This window comes from Stigmatopora argus, chromosome 18, assembly GCF_051989625.1.
Source record: "Stigmatopora argus isolate UIUO_Sarg chromosome 18, RoL_Sarg_1.0, whole genome shotgun sequence".
Taxonomy (NCBI): domain Eukaryota; kingdom Metazoa; phylum Chordata; class Actinopteri; order Syngnathiformes; family Syngnathidae; genus Stigmatopora; species Stigmatopora argus.
This window is the reverse complement of record NC_135404.1, coordinates 9,069,272-9,087,151: the sequence shown is the minus strand read 5'-3', so window position 1 is coordinate 9,087,151 and position 17,880 is coordinate 9,069,272. Positions and strand designations below refer to the sequence as shown.

At 39.5% G+C, this 17,880-nt stretch overlaps 1 protein-coding gene across 2 annotated transcripts in view; it reads right to left on the bottom strand.

The window, feature by feature from the left end:
- LOC144093335 (zinc finger MIZ domain-containing protein 1-like) overlaps positions 1 to 17,880 on the bottom strand; it is a 64,824-nt gene that overhangs the window by 33,964 nt on the left and 12,980 nt on the right. For both annotated transcript variants that reach the window (XM_077626745.1, XM_077626746.1), the window contains exon 2: positions 13,718 to 13,815. The gene's annotated coding sequence lies outside the window, so the exon portion shown is untranslated. The remainder of the gene's footprint in view (positions 1 to 13,717; positions 13,816 to 17,880) is intronic.

The following is a 17,880-nucleotide window of genomic DNA, read 5'->3' as shown; positions in this document are numbered from 1 at the left end:
AGAGGGGGGAATTGATTTATTTTATTAGGCTTACTTGGGGGTATTTGATTTAAAATGCTCTAATGATAATTGTGATTAGAATTCATTCACGACACGAGCAACAAACGGGTAACGACGGACTTGAACTCATTCAGCGATTTAACGCCGCGAGCTGCGTTCAATTACACGCACACAACCTGGAAAATTGAAATGGCAGAGCATTCAATCTCCGCTGCCTTTTACATAGAACAGGCACTGAATTTGTTCCTGAGGTGATGTGTTATTTCAAATTAAATAAAAAAAATCTATAATTGAAATTGTTATTCGATCTAAAACAATGGAATAAAATGAATGCTCCTTGTTAGAAACTATTTGACTGAAAGGAAGATTTCCATTTCATTTTATAAACTACTAAAAACAAATACTTGCAGAGTTAATTTTAATTTCCATTGTTTTTGTTTCTTTTTACTCCTGGAAGAACCAGATGCAAGCAGTCAGTCGGACATGGCCTGGCACTTCCTTCCTGTGCAATCTGATCAACTCGTATTTTCCAGTGTCGCTTCTACTCAATTGTTGACTTCTCTGCCTCAAACTCCCAGAAATGTGGGTTGTTTTTCTCCATTTATGAGAGAAGTGTATTTGACGCAGTGTATGCTTCTAAAAAGGTTATACAGTGATGTTTTCCATATTAAAAAAAAGAAAAAAAACTATGAAAAATGTATCTCAAGGCACCACGTACGGGTAAATTGAATTAAGTTATTAACTCATTAGTCAAGGCAGCACTCTGTTCATCCCTTAAAAATAATATATGTTTTGTGTTCACTCCCAGGAATAGATTAATATCATGTGAGCGGATTTCAATGTATTTAATTTATTATTTGCTATATGAGTAAAATGAGTTATGAGCTGTAAGTGTGTTGAAAACAGAGGAGGAGTCAATTACTGCGGGGCGTAATTGTTGTCCTGACCTTGAAGTAACCGCCACTTTGGCGGCGACAGACGCCGATGATTATAGCCCGTTTCTAGGCCAGCACACATTATCGCCATACAAGTTGAAATCGACCTACTTCCAGTACCGTCGCAAATTCTCTGCTAAGGGCTTTGTGTCAAGAGGTTGTGTGGATCCCGTCAAGATGTGTATGTTGCGTGGCAAAGGCGCGGGGCTCGAGGTGCGTGACTTGATTTGAGTCAGAATGAAGTCATCACTTTTCCGATATGGCATTTGCTGCTTGGCTTAAAGTCATAAAAGAACTGACTTTGCCATGTGTGTGTTGACATTCCTTTCCTGCTTGAGTTCCAAAAATAATGTGGATGTAGGGCTAAATTGAACGAATCTTACAGTCATTCATTCATTATTCATGCCGCTTATCCTCACAAGGGTTGCGGGGGTAACTACGGGCAGTAGGTGGGGTACACCCGAATTGGTTCTCGGCCAATCGCAACAAATATTAACACAGTCAATGAGTTTGTCCGTTATGTTTCAGTTAATTAATGAGTCCAGAAGAAGAATCTTAAATAAAAACTGACGGTGTAGAACAGGGGTGTCAGACTCGGGTTGGTTCGCGGGCCATTTTAACGTCAACTTGATTTCACGTGGGCCGGACCATTTTAGATATAATATTTAGATTTATATTTATATTTTTAGATTTTATAAAATGATTTTTGGAACTAAAAACAGAAAAAAATGATTAAAAAATGACAATTATTGATTTAAAAGGGGGAAAATCAGGAAATTTAATATACATCTATACTCTTCATTTTAATTTGATCCTAAAACAGAAAGTCGGCACTCATGATTTACTTTCCTGGGCCACACGAAATGATGCGGCGGGCCAGATTTGCCCCCAGGGCTGCCACTTTGACACACGTGGTGTAGAAAGTGCATAAAAAAATAATTGATTATGAATAAGGACTTGTTTAATTAACAAGGCTTAGTTGTCGATTAATCGATGGTTACACCAACGAAAACATCCACGCGCCTGTATTGACACAACAAAAACAGAGAGCCATAATTTGAAAAAAAAAAGGCAAAATAAGACCATAAATCAGCGGTTATACAAACACACCACAGTTCTACCCTTCCCCTATCCAATGGATCGGACATCTGTCGCCGTCAATAGCAGCCAACGGGTAAACCTAACTTGACTCGCTCGCATCTTGAAGGTTAAGACTTTCTACTTGTGACTCACTCCCGTCTCCCGTGGCCGCGACCTGGATGCAGCCGAGTAAGAGTCGCCGCAGCGGCAGCAGCCTCCTTTCGTCGGCTCGGTGAGGTCATGTTGGTTCTTAATGCAGGGTGGGCTATTTACAGAAACACACCCCCTGCACCACCACCACCAACTCACTGCTATGCTACAACCCCCTCGAGCAGATCCGCCGCCACAAAGCTCCATGTACCGTGCAGTCATGCGGACAGATGGAGGCACTATTCAGAGCATCCAGCTATGTCCTCCATAACTGTGACATATTTACCCCTCAATACACACACACACACACACACCCCTCCCCGTTCCAATGCAACCTTCTGACTTCTTGGCAAATGCGATATGATTGGCTGAGACTAAATGTGATTCATAGACCCGAACCAAAGGACAGACAGACAGGCAGATGTGATTTAATTTATGCGGGATGTGATGGCACATGCGCGCGTTTAAAAGGAACCGGATTGCTCGGATTACATGGAAATGTTATGTATTGACAGCCAATGGCCAGAGTTAAACTTCTTGGAAGTGATGATGGGACAGTTGGAAACTTTCAATGGAAATTCATAACATAACGTTATTTCTAAACCCAGATCAGAGCAGAACAAGTGAAGAAGTCTTCAATAACCAGAAAGAAACTGTTTGTTTCAATTCTTTCGTAATCAGTGAAACAAACATGAGCAGTTTCATCCAAAACAGCCAAAAGATGAGAAAACAACCTTCTGAGAATAATGACTCTAAAACGGAACGGCTTTATCACTCTACACAGAATCAACGACTTCCTTTACCCCGGCTTGTCTGGAGTCAGGTCGATCACGTACATCCTGCTGATTCGCGCTCACACGACAACCGCGACCATCCGAAGCGAGCTAAACACTGGCGCAAGACCACCGCGGAGGGGGCAACGGCTGCGGGAGCATTGTTGTCCGACAAAAGCTGCGTATCTGGCAGAGCAAATGGGGATTACTTATTTGAATATTTGAGGAAATAAAGTCTTTGGGTTGACCTACATCCCCCACAGAGAGTCATAATTATAATCCGCTGCGTACATGCTCGCTGGCTATTGAATTTCTACCGAAGGCAAAAGCATGAAATGACATTAGGTGCTAAGTCAAAGGATGACCGATGGCCAGCGATAGAGTCGTCGAGGCAATTAATTAAGCACTCATTCGTTTAACAGCTACCTGACATCAATCAACCCACCAGGTTAAACTTTACTGCTCGTATGTCGTATGTTTAAGGTCAGTTTTGAAAAGAGAGATCTTTATAATTGTCAGAATCACATTTAATTAGCAGCATTTCTGATGTTGATACGGACGTTTTGAAGGGTAGGGAGAAAATGCAGGGCACTGGTTGGAAAAAGTGTCTTTTCAAGTTGGACAAAAATGTTAAAATTGCCCTTCAAAGAGCAACAAATGCATATTTCTATTGGAACCAATGTTGAAAATACAGACAGTTCTTAGGTCAGTTTCAAAATCCCCCATGATCACTATCCCCACTGACTAAAAATACACATAACTGGCATCAAATATTTCAGAGTCGAGATCGATTTCCAGGAAACTCTTTTTTGGTCCAACTAGTTAAATCCAATCATTCAACAGAGCAGCCAAAACCAGTACTGTCACAAACGACATCAATTACAGCCATTTTTGTCAAGACGCTTGAAAGGACTCGCATCCACTTTGTAATTATTCCCATGCTTCCAAGGTGGAATTAAACAGCCTTTCATTTTAGGATTTATTTCCTGTGTGCATGTGCAGTTGTGTTTATTTGCTTCAGAGCGCTTTGCCTGACATAGTATCTCATTGGAAGAAAAAAAAGCCTACTTCAGGGGTGTCAGACTCGGGTTGGTTCGCGGGCCGCTTTAACGTCAACTTGATTTCACGTGGGCCGGACCATTTTAGATATAATATTTAGATATATTTTTTTAGATATAATATTTAGATTATTTTTTTAGATATAATATTTAGATTTTTTTTAATAAATGGATTAAAAGCCCTGAATATTCAGTTTTTTATAGATCTAAAACAATGTTTATTTTAGCTTTTTTTTTTAATATATTTTTAGATTTTACAAAATGATTTTTGAACTAAAAACACAGAAAAAATTTATTAAAAAAAATTACAATTATTGATTTAAAAGGGGGAAAATCAGGACATTTAATATACATCTATACTCTTCATTTTAAATTGATCCTAAGACAGAAAGTCGGCACTCATAATTTACTTTCCCAGGCCACACAAAATGTTGCGGCGGGCCAGATTTGGCCCCCGGGCCGCCACTTTGAAACATGTGGCCTAACTTTACATGGATTGTCATTTGTATTTTTCAAACCATAACCATCTTTTTCCCTTATCCAGACTTATTATCATTTTCACAAATGTCTAAAAGGGGCGGAGGAGAAATCCCGGGAACAAGGGTGTCCATTTGTTTATGCGCCATCAGGAAATACCATGACAGACACCATGACTCTGCGAGTCCGTCCAGCCCATGTGACTGGAAACACACACACAGGCCAGATTGTTTGCATGTTTGCTCCGAGGCCGTCCGATAAGAACATTTGGATAGGGAGAAATGTCAAAGCACAGCTCACGTCTGAGAGGAGTCAGCGTATTTGCACGGGAGGTGGAAGGACGTCACATACTGTATGTGCCAGTCACAAGAATGTCTTCACTTATTCACTGCCATTGGCGACCAAATAGACGTCTAATCGCTGTTGATGACAGCCAAAGGTCATGTTGCCAAAAAATCACAAGTATCATGTTGCGTTTTGGTGTTTAATTGCCTGTGTTAATAAATATCTAAAGCCCATTCGTAAAAGAGTTTTCATTTACACATATTTGTTTAATGTCCGGCAAGCTGTTTGGCAGAACTTTTAGTCTGTGTGGGTTTTTTATTTAATTTGTTACTTCCATCCGTGCATGGCTATTGCTACTATAACTGCAGCTATTATCTGGAGGATGATTTTTATTGTCTAGTCTTGTGAGGAGAGATGAGGAAGGGAGTGGCTTTCCTCATTGTGCACAAATGTAAAGATATCTACTGTAATTATCAAGCCGCACTTGTGAATGGTTTTGACTTTTAAAGACTATATTAAGATATCATAAGATTTATAATTGTGCATGTTGCTTAGTTTTGTAGAAGCCTGCTATTTCCAATTGTTTTGAATGCCTTACTCACCGCAGTGTTTCAGTTATTCATATTGTGTTTTATTGCTTTTATTATTGTCTAATTGTTTTCCTTTGTAGTGTTGGTCTCCAAGTGAATTCACCTAGCTGATAATTTCATAATTTTCAGCAACGGTTTGAATTATTTAAGCATCATAACTGTAAACGGCGTGTGCTCATTTGAAAAACGCCTCGTTTGTTGATTCAGAGACATCTAGAGAATACTAAGAGACGTATCAGCTCCATTTTCAGTGCCTGCCCTTCAAATATAAAACAGTACAGTGATGCCTTGTGAAAGAGTGCTGTATAGTCAAATCAAATCACTTCATCCTACAAGCAGAAGGCTGTTTATGGTACTTCCTACCCAGTTTCTACATGTCACCGTGACCAGCAAAACCCTAGTAGAACACCGAGGCTGAAAAACAAGTACATGTGCATTGGCAGTTCTGCGTTTCTAGTTTTCTACTTGCTTCTAGAGCTCAACATTCTATTCCACCACAATGTATATTGAAAAAAAATCATGGGCTGACGTTGGGCCCATAAAAACAAAACCTCTTTATTCATTTCAATGGGTCCTTTGTGCTAATATTCTCTTGGCACGAGGAAAAAACGTAAGGTCAGACCAAAAAAAAAGTGTAGGCGGGGTTTGATCTGTAACATGCAACTTCCTCACACAATCAATTTCATCACTTAGTTAGAAAACTGCTAACACCTATTGTTGTAATGCTACAGATTTTGATTATTTTTGTATTTAATACTTCCTGTAAAGAGAAAATAAAAATGTCTTGCAAATTTGACCCACTACAGAGAAGAGTGTTGTTAACAAGCCTGCAAAACTCATTCATCCGTTTCCTCCTGGTGAAAGGTCGCGGGGGCAGCAACTTTAGTATTAAATCAAGACTTCCATCTCCCCCATCCAGGGAGGTTCCCGGCAAGATGTCTCTGAGGCATACTAACCAAATCCCCGTGCCACCTCATCTGGATCCTTTGAATGGCGAAGAGCAGTGGCTCTACTCAAAACCTCTCTCCCGGATGACCGAGCTTTTCACCCTATCTTTAAAGGAAAATGCCAGACAGTCACCCTGGAGAGAAAAGTCATTTTGCCAGCTTGCATGTAGGTGAGAGTAGGAACGATTACCCGTAAATAAAGAGCTTCTCCTTTCGGGGAACGACCCCCAAAACACTTGAACTCTTCCTATTGGGGCAGGAACTCATCCATAACCTGGAAAGGGCACTATACCCTTGTCCAATGGTGGAGGTTCTTAGAGATTCTGTTCATAAATCGTTCAAATCGTATTATTATGATATTTAAGTCGTTGTTTTAATTATTTTTGCATTACGTCAAGGTTGAGGCATTTTGTGACATATCAACACGTGTGCGGTCGATTGGTCGCCGGTCTTTTGGTCGCCCCAACCACGAGAACGGGCGACCAAAAGACCGGCGACCAAAAGACCGACAACCAAAAGACCGGTGAAAAAACAAGGTAAAACAACACGGTCTAATAATTACTAGGGCATTAAGTATGACTAAATAGTAATTCGCAGTTTGTATTTAGGGAATTTGAGCAACGATTTAAATGGTAATTATCACTTACCTTCCGGGCGACCAAAAGACCGGCGACCAATCGACCGTGTACCATCAACAATAAACTACTTTTGGTATAATAATAGGAGATTGAAGTAAAATAGGGAAAACAAATGATATAATTAGAATACTTCAATTTTTAGTGATGTAAAGGTCAGCCTGGACACAAAACAGCATTTTGCGACTGGAGACGAATCTGACACACTCCCGAAAATGCAAGCCAAACTCTCGAATCACGCACAAACATTTAGAAACTGGACTATACCGGACGGACAGCATTAAGCCTGAAGATGTTTTGTGATCAGTGAATCAAGTCACGAAGAAAGCAAAGACGGGAATTCACCGACAAGGAATGAACAATGGAGGGGTGATGGCTTTTACCCAAACACAGCTGGCAACAAAGACGTCAAACATTAGATTTCCAATAACACCAATGAGAAGATTGTGGACTCCTGTGACTCGACCCATTGTGAGTGGCGGCTTACAAAACACTAAAGTGGCGTTGCTTGTGAATCGGGGCAGTCAGCTGCCATGCACTAGCTCAAGGCAGAGGGCCAGGCCAGCACATGTGACCAGCTGTGTCACACAAGAGGTTGACCAAGGCGGCAACGGGGCTTTTCTCACATGTCCTGAGGATGTTCTCACTTTTTAGGACAGACGTAGCACAAAGTGTTGACGTCATGTTACGACATGATGCCAAGACTCTTTTGCAGAAAGACTTTGGACTTGTTGAGAATCTCTTTTACCAAACGTAATCAAGTCTCAGGTGAATTTTGATCAGTTTTGTCTTTCAAAAGGGTTTAAAAAAACATGTGCACCTTTTAGGGCCATTGGAACGTTTCGAAACAGTGAAAAAAACCTTTGTCATATGCTGTTACCATTCAACTTTTGGCATTTTTTTTTTAATGGTTCGTACACAACATCTGCTCTGTTTTCGGACGAAAAAACTGACTGGGCCATTGACTTCCCAGAATCATTCATCCGAAACATATCATAACGTCCTACCATTGTGTCCAAAGTTACACTTTCAAAATATAATCCCTGTATAACTCTAGTTTCAACACATTCTTTGGGGAACTGCTTTAAAAAAGCAGTTCCAAATAATAAACAAGTGCAAATAGTTTGAAGGGGGGCTACTAAATGGTTACAGCATGCTTTTATTTTGTTAGACTGACCTTTGACAGAACATGCTGCGCTAATGTTGGCGAGCAGACCGGGTGGATTGTTATTGCCTTACACTTGCATTGTGGACTCTCTTCAGTCTCTTGCAACTTCATGAAAGAAATACGCTTATATAAAATCTGATGGTTTAAAAATATATATATTTTGCCCAACTATATGTTCCCAAAGCTTGGATAAATTCATGGTTTAATGTCATTTATTCTAACTAACCACTATGGACATTTCCCTATATAATGTTTCCAACATTCAATTTTGCAAACCTTGTTCTAGGGATCCATCTAATACACCATGTTTAAGGCATTGAGGCCAAAGCAGCTGTTTATCGCCAACCCTGTAGCACGGCGAGCTGGCAACTGAAGCCAAGTGTAAGTGAGCACAACTGGCAGCGGTGTTTGAGCATCCTCCGGGGAGGTGGGAGAAAGGCCGAATGGGAAGTAGGCAGCGGGGTGGCCCTGAATCATTCATGCACCTGGGGACTCTTTGCATAAGGGGAGCAAGCTGAGCAGTAATGAAGTAAAGCGCAAATCACCTTTTAATGGTCGTTTGTCCTTTTATGTGTTTGACTTGTGTCTGTTTTTTATTTCATTAAAAAACGGGAGTTAATGGCCCAATTGCTGTGGCATTACACTAAATAATCACTGACTTGTATTATTGCAGTATTATTTAAAGTCTCTCCCGTAATGCTTGTAAACAGTAAAGTGGCAAAGAGCTGATCCAGTACCGCAGACCTGTTTGAAATTAACCCGCAACCAGAAAGAAATGTGATTAAAACATTTCATAACCTTGTAAAAATAAAAGCTGAATATTTACACTTCTTACATTCGGTGAAAAAAAAACTAAAATGTGATTCAGCAATGCAAAGCATCACATTTTCGCAAATATACGTTAAATCAGGTTTTACATTTTTTTACTGAAAGTTGCACAAGATTAGTCATTATTTAACAGTGATAAATCGGAACTTAACAAAAATAGTCAACTTCGTAAGACCAATAAAAGGGAAAAAATATTTTTTTTAAAGAAAGCATGTGATGGCTGCTAACCTGAACTAAAAAAAATGATGACACCAGCAATTCCCAGAAGGTGCAATTATTTCTAATTCCTCTAGCAACAACCCCAAAAACCGATTTATTTAATGTTGTTTCATTACTAACAGAGCAACACACAAATCAGCAGGTTTTCATCACATTCATTGACGAGAACGTGGCCACTTAATTGAGAGCAAAGCGACGGCCTTGAACGACAAAGAGCTGGGCATTATTACAGCAGCGTTAACCAGACAGCAGGCTTGTTAATGCGCTCGTAATTCAAAGGAAAAGAGCACAGCGGTAGACTGCTCCTGTAGCCAATAGCGCCTCAATGCCAAGTGTTCTCAAAGCGTATTACCCTCAGACCATTGATTAATTCGCTGGCTCTCCGAGGCGCATTTGGGGCACCGTTCACCGCCAGCGGGAAATTGACGCGTTATCCGTGGATAGAATGTCAAAGGGATATCGGAGTAATACAATAATGCATCAAAGACAGACCCAGCCCAACTTGGCTCTCAATTCTCTTTGCCGTGTCGTCTTTGTTCCGGAAGGAGACAGACTTGCATTTGATGGATCCTCTGTTTATTGAAGAGATTAGACAGAGAATACTTTACGCAATATAATTAATCAAATGTTAGCCTTTCTAACTTTTATCACTGATTCTGTCTTTTTACAGATGCGTTTTTTTTTTATATCCCTTTGAGGTTATGCCTGAATTTTGAAAAATTCAATGGTTTTCTTCAAATAAAATTGACTTTTAGAAGAAAAAAAAAGTAAAGTTATACAATGAAACATTTACTTTTTCATGACATGGAAAAAAAATAGGAAAGCATTTGGTTACTTTTTGGTAAAATGTTTGGACTTTTGAAAGAAAAAGGAACTTTTAAAAATAGAATTTGCTATTTTCCAACTTTTTCTTGATGAAAAATAGGAAGGAAAATATTTTACCTAATAAATAAGCTTTTCCAATATATTTTTTTTTAATTTAATGGCTTTCTCTATATATAGCAACAACCTTTTTTTAGAAATGACCTTTTGAAAAAAGAAAAAGTCTACATACTACATACTTGAGCTGATATTTTTGACCTCAGCACCTATGTTACATATAAAATCATACATAAAATATCGCAATTGAAGGCACTGAAACATGATCATTGCTCACCGCCCGCCTTCACTGCCTAAATAAATTGAACATCTACAAGTCAAGTGAACAATCTCGACCCTGTACACCAAATTGTGTTTTTCATTGCTCGCAAAACAGCGCCGCGATGGCTCCAAGTCTGCTCCCTGACCTCAACCTCCTGCTCCTACATCTGTGGGAGAGCTTTTACAAGATTCCCGGCCCCAGTTTAGGGCGGCCTATCTCGACGGGGAAACGCACACACACACACACAAAAAAAACCTTTGATGGATGCCTTGTTCATCCACCTCGTTCTCTCGGCAGTGACTAATGGGCTAATAATTTATCCGCCTGCCCGGACGCCGTTGTTATCTTGTGCTTTCTCGTGACGGGAACGCCGCCCTGGAACACGTCAAGCCCTGGTGAAGCCATGATGGCAAATCCCAAAGTAGCAAACGTGTCAGGTTGTTCTCTTTGCGAATTTGACTGCAAGGTGGTAACTAATTGGAAACGCCAAGTCACATTGGGAATTGACACAAACAAAGCAGTCAAACACAAAGTCAACCAAGTGAAGTTTGAAGTTGACTTGATGTTATACAAGAAACTGCGGCTGCTGTACTGTTTATTTTCGAGGTGTAAATCATTAATTTCAATAGACTGTTCAGACAAATCGATATTTTCAGAGATTACGCAGTTTGATTCAAAAACCTTCAATCAGTTCAACACAACACTATGTACAGGTTGTTCCATAATAAATAAAAAAGTGCTATCTGGCACATTATTATTTTAAACGTACTGCCGTATCTATAAAAATATGTTTTTCAAATGGCAGCACAATTACAACAACACAAATAAATGCATACATATTTTTATATGGGGACAAAAAACTCTTGGTCTAATAACACAAATAGAATTTTTATTCCTCTGGTCCGCCTGCATGTTTGAACCGGTACACGGTCGATTGGTCGCCGGACTTTTGGTCGCCCGGAAGGTTATTGATAATTACCATTTAAATCTTTGCTCAAATTCCCTAAATACAAACTGCAAATTACTATTTAGTCATACTTAATGCCCTAGTAATTATTAGGCTAAAGAAAAGCTCCAAATTTCCCAGACTTTTATTGTTTTTTGTTGGAGAACTTGTTAAGACCCTGACTGACGTAGCTTCTTAAAGGGACAACGCATGTACATACAAACTCTTATACACTCACACGTCGGCTCAGTGAAACTGCTCATGGCCATTGTTGGCTTTTATTGATGCGTAGACCGCGTTGTTTTACCTTGTTTGGTCGCCGGTCTTTTGGTCGTCGGTCTTTTGGTCGCCGGTCTTTTGGTCGCTCGTTGTCGCGGTTGGGGCGACCAAAAGACCGGCGACCAATCGACCGCACACGGTTTGAACCACTATGCAAAACCGATGTTGGGTTCTGCAGATTTTATTTAGAGGAATTAGACAAAAAGGCTTAATTGAGGTAGTAAAATAGTGAAACAACTGACAAAACAAACACGTAAAGTTAAGATAATACATTTGTCCACTCAGTCATTATCCTCTTATTCAAATAACTGTAGTATCTGTGACCTGTGGCTTGAAATCGGGGCTTGCACTAGTGGGTGACGAGTGAGCCAGTGAGGGTTCAGTTGTTTTTAACTTTATGGTCAGCCATGTATTTTCTCAAAAAAGGCCCAGCCTGTTAGAATGTTTGAGAAGACACTAACACTCTGTCTTAGTTCCTTCGATCTGGATGAGACGGCTTGTTTAACAAAGGATTTTCACTTGTCTTGCCTTTCTGCTATCATCCTCAGAGTGGAAAACCCCCAACTTAACAATAATAGTAAGCCTAGGGTGTTTTCTAACCTCAAGTACGGTGGCAGGCCCTGCTGCTTTTGTTTGTCTAGCGGAGGTGGACATGTGTGCAGAGGCGGAGAGGCGGACCGTGGGGCTCCAAGGCCAGACCCTCTATCCTTCCTGTTCAGTTACCAGAGGCCTCTTGCACTTATCAGTTCCAGATCACACCAGAGCAGAAAAGAAAGAGAGACCACTGACAGGAAGGGGATTTTTAACTCTCCTCCCTCCGCAACCCCTGCGTTTTCTTTTAACAGAATGTCTGTCCCTCGCATTTCGCAGAAGAAAGCAATTATTCATTAGGCGCAAACAGCGCTACGTCGACAAACAGCCTGAAACGCACAGACGTCACCGAGTCGCAGAGTCTCGCGTCACATCGTAGGAATTTAGAGAATCGTTTCTAATTTAAGTACTACATTTGTGCAGTAGGATTAGCTGTAATCCAACTGAGAAGTAGCGGGGCTGCTATAAACTAAATGATGGTCAAATGACTATTTTGAAAGGCGATGAATAATTTAGAGAGATTGTGGACCTAAGAATTGTCCAAATCCTCTTTTTAGTCTCTTAATAGTCATTCGAAAAGATTAATCTATTTTTGGATTTAAAAAAAACAAAAATATTTTTATTTATGTTTAAATTGACATATTTTTCTAAATGATATTGTCAATTGATATTTATTGACTAAGGCAAAATTTGTCAATATGTGCACAAAAAGTAACTTTTTTTGTTATTCTTATAATCTTTAAATAAAAACCGTTACCTATCAAAATTGGACATTTTTTAATCATCTGCTTTTTACTTTTGTACAAAATGATACAGTTACACAGTAGTTAGAATCAAATTTTTCTCAGTCAGTTTTTGGTTGTGAAAGACGTTTTGGGTTAAAAACGTGAAGACCAAAATAACATAAAAGTAAATAACTTGACTTATATGAGTAACAAAATAATTGTCTGTGGCAATCGTCAAAAGTAGTCACAAGTGATAGTAGCACTCGTATTTTCATACGCCCTACAAAGAAAAAAAAACATCACACTTTGAATTTGGTGCTCAAATCCCCAAGGTACACAAAGGCACAGAAAAGGAACAGAACTTGAAACCCGACCGGACAAAAACAGGGAAACTGTCATTAATCACAGCCGGGCACGTTTCATTTTCCGGAGACAGAATTTCACAGCCGTCCGTCGACAAAAGGAACAAACTGCCAATGTGCCTCGGCTACCTCGCACGACATTTTCCACAATAATCGCTTTGGTTTATCCCACTCAGGCAGATGTTTGTCAGTGGAAGTGTATTATTTCTCAGCATCCATCAAGATTAACTCTCATCTACGCTGTGGATGCCCCAATTCTTAATCCATTGCGGCTACTGTATTGTATAATACAGTGAACTAACCATTACTAATCACACTGCCTTTCACACGGCTTTCGCATTAAAAAAAAAAAAGTTAACTCATTCCCTGCCATTGGCAACTTGAGAGCGATCATTTATAGAAAAATAATCATTCCTTTACTTTGAAAAAACAGTTCAGTTTTGTAGAGAAAAAGGAGTGGGGTAAAAAAAACTCCAAATACAATCAGCAGAATACCATGGCAGGCTCAGAATAAAATAAATAACTCACCTTTATTGACGTTTATCCTCAATTCTTCACCTTGGAAGACCCCCCCACCCATCCACACAGCAGGAGGAGGAACACCCCAGCACCCGAGTCTTCTGATCCTAAGACAAAAATAAACGATTAAACGTTATATTTTTCCCTCCCTCCATTTTGACTTGTTCTCACTTGAAACTCTGAGTACAATTCTTGGCTTTTCAATTACTAAATCCCACTTCAGTTTGCATCCTGTTACGCTTATTTGCTGATTGCATATTTTTGCATGTGAGGTCGAGTCACCTAATTTTGTTGATCTGTCGATATTGCTTCCCGATCCGATAGCCCGGAAATGGGGAAAAAAAAGCATTTCCAAATGTCTTTTTTTTCCACAATTTGAAGAAAGCTATCCAACATTAATCTCTAATCTTGTTACAGTTATGCACCGATTGCATTTTTTTTCTCCCTGGACAATTTCCCGCTTTAGTCACAGTCTGTTAAGAATATCACATTGGACGTCAAAGCTTATTTAAAAAAAAACTATATAACTACATATATATTTATATATCTATATATATATATTTATATAGATATTCTTCCACGCGGATAACCTCGACTCAAGGTTGTGTTTGACAGAACAAAGCTAGACGCTCCACATATAAAACCACTGAGAAACTAGTAGCATTGCATTTGTTTTACACCGTCTTTGTAAATATTGTGGCAAGTTGTTTTTTAATTCTTGAAAAATAGAGTGGAGAGAGGTCGCTGGGGGGTCGAACTGCATAGGATGGCTGCCTCAGAAAACCTTAATGCTATTCATCTACAGCTTGGATGGTGGAGAGAAAAAAATCAATGTTATCCATGCAGTCAACAGTTTATAGTAACACGGGATGGAAAAAGCTCAACTGCAACACAATTGATTTGTTTAAGCATAACAACACGGCACTGCGAAGCAGTTGGCACAGAAAGGAATGATTGGCAGTGTGGAACCACAAGAAGTAATTGCGAGACTGACTGCTGGCTAAGTGTATATGTGAAATACACACACTTGTTATACAATTAAATGGTTTTTTTTGCAGCAAAGGAGAAAAATGTAACTTGCGCTTATCAAAAGGCATAAATAAAGGAAAAAAAAATCTCCATATGGTTGCAACTATGGAGGTTTTTACTGTATTTTGCCTTAGGGAAGTGAATGCAGTTAGTTATGTTTCATCAATTTACTAATTATAAATGTAATTATACTATGGACAATTTGGCAGCACAGTGAGGAGTGGTTAGCTTGTCCGCCTCACAGTTCTAAAATTGAGGGATCAAGCCCTGGTGGGTTCTGACCTTCCTCTGTGGCGTATGTGTTTATCTCTGTGTGGTTTTTTTCTGGGTACTCTGGTTTCCTCCAACATCCCAAAAACATGGATGCTAGGCTGGTTGAACATTCTAAATAAAGTTGGATGGGATAGGCTTCAGCACCCCTTCAACGTTGCAAGGATAACTGGAATGGAAAATGAATGTACATTAAGTTATTAAAAAAATTATCATAAAGAAAAATACAATAAAAAAATTGTTTACTATTGTGTATTAGAAAAGATGTATTATGTACATTTTAAAGGTCTCAATTTAATATTTGTATTTTTCCATATATTTTAATATTATTATTTTATAGTTATTTGATCAAAAACATTTTCAGCTGCCTTGTTTGTCACTTTTGTTGTACAGTATTTATACTAATCAATATTATAGACAATAATAGATATTATATAAACTTGCCTGACGAGAAAAAAAAGGTATTCTTCGAAATACATCTGAAGGGCAAAATCTAAAATGGATCATCAAGCAGGATGTGACTGTACCCATAATGCAATGTGCCTCAAACTGCAATGGCAGGTGGTCCTGGCTGCATATGGGAAAGAAGTCGATACATCCGGCGCAAACTGTGCGATGATGCCACATGACTGCTAACTCATCAGAATTCCTCGGGAAGGTTCAATTTTGAACCTCCTGATGTGTGCAAAAACAAGGAATACAAAAATAAAAACAAAAGCCAGGGGAGTAAATTATGCTCAGGCATAAAACACATCTCCCTGCCTCTTTAAAGGCTGGCGCAAAGGTGCATTTATCATTGTTATTATCCTTCAGAGAGGCCCTCCTCTGTTTAATTGGGTCCTCATGGAGTCTAAATCCCTTTTGGTTGACTTTGGCCACAAGCAGTCTGCATCAGGGCTTTTTGCTGGCTGAATGAGAGGCAGTCATCCTGAGCAAAGTGACTGTGAAAACCTCTGCTCTGGACTGGATGCTTTTTAACTCTACTCGCAAGTACAGACCACTTTTTTCAACCTTGAAAATGTGAAAAAAATATATATTTAGTGGGGGGTTTGCATCCTGGAGAAAGAATATAATGTCTGGTGGCCCTTAGGGGTCAATTTTAAGCTCATTGCTTTTCCACTTTAACATTTTTCAAATCAAAACACAAAATTGTTGGGTAAGTACAAATAAAGATATTAAATCCCTATCCCACAACAATTTAAAATGTTCTTTCATGAAAATAATTTGGATCCGCTGTTCAACTCCCTTTAGTGCATAACCAAAAAAAATCACAGTTTAGAAGACTGCTTCTCCTTGTGTACATGATCCAACCCACTTTTCCACAAAACATCTCAAGAGACACTTGAAATTAAAGAAGCAAGGCTAAAAATATTTGTAAAGGTAAAAACATTTGAGGGGGGATGAAAACTCCTAATCAAAATATTAACTGTAAAGTCATTTTCATGCGCAATTGCTCTTTCTGTAGCCTGTATATCGAATTACTTAATATGAAAAATGTGGTGTTACGATATCAAAAATTGATTTAATGATTTGCGGGCGATCATTATTTATTGTAACACAAATTGGAGTGTATTACTACGACTACTAACCCTAATCTAGGCATCCTAAAGTGGCACTGTTGATTTTTTTTTCCAGTTCTGTAACCTTGTTATCCAGTTCAGTAGTGGAGTATGATGACCCAGTGTTTCCTAAACACACACACACACACACATACACACGCTGCAGGTCTGTGACGACATGAGCGAGGTGCGATTAGATAAGGCCGAGGCACGCGGCGACGTTGTGTAAAGCCATAAATGCAAAGAGGGATCACTGCGGCGCTGATTGCAGGTTGCTTGATTACCACAAAATCCAGATGCCTTCTTAAGCACTGCTACTGTAATTAGACACACCGAAGCAAAACGCACACAAGTGCTAAACTATCACACCAAGGTTGACACCTCGTTTTTGCCCGAGGCTTACAGCAGAAATTGTGAATGATGGATGCAGTTGACTACAGATTAATAGTTTAAAGTCACACTATCACTTCAGGGGGTATGTCACTAAATTTGATAGATTGGACTTTCCCCTGCCAAAACTCATAGTCATTTTGTTTGCAAAAAAACCCCACAAAAGCGCAAGTTTTTATCTCATTTCACTCTTGGCTATAAAGCCAGAGTTGCTACCGAGTGACGTCGCCAGCGGCTAGTGTTTTAGTAGTTTTTTTCCCCACAAGAAATTCAATCGTTTTATCGGAAAATGGTTATGTTGAGTCAGAAATCAGTACAACACTGGCAATATAAGCCTCTGTTTTTTTCTGTCCATCCAAGAGGTGAGCTGAGTGAATTGAGCACATAGAAGGAAGTGGAGATTTAGGACTAGATAAATAATCCTACCCTGACTTCACTGCAGAGCCACAATACCATAACGTGAGACAAACATGGAATGCAATCCACTTTGGCTCATTTTGGTATGGATTTAGTTTTCACATTAAATGTGGCGAAGGCCACCAAAATGGATTGATTGCAAACCATACAACAAAACTGGTCTCTCTATAAACCTTTCCTTCCACTTTAGCTGGGCCACTCCTGACACAAATCACTCCTGCACTCCTACTCTTTTCTTTACCGCTCTCCACAGTCTGAGATCAACGCTCAATAAACAGCGTGCAAAAATAACGTGTATTACAAGTAGAGACTTCCGACAATATACCCTGTATTGGTAAGTTGAATCAACATCTTTTCCCCCATTACTGTTCTTTTTATATACACACACACACAAAATGTAGAGAGAAAGAAGGTTGGGGATGAGGGGGGGGCATGTCCTCTGAGGAATCTGGGGCGGGAAAAGGCAGCACATGACTATTGGGAGGGAAAATGATTAAAGGCTGAGAT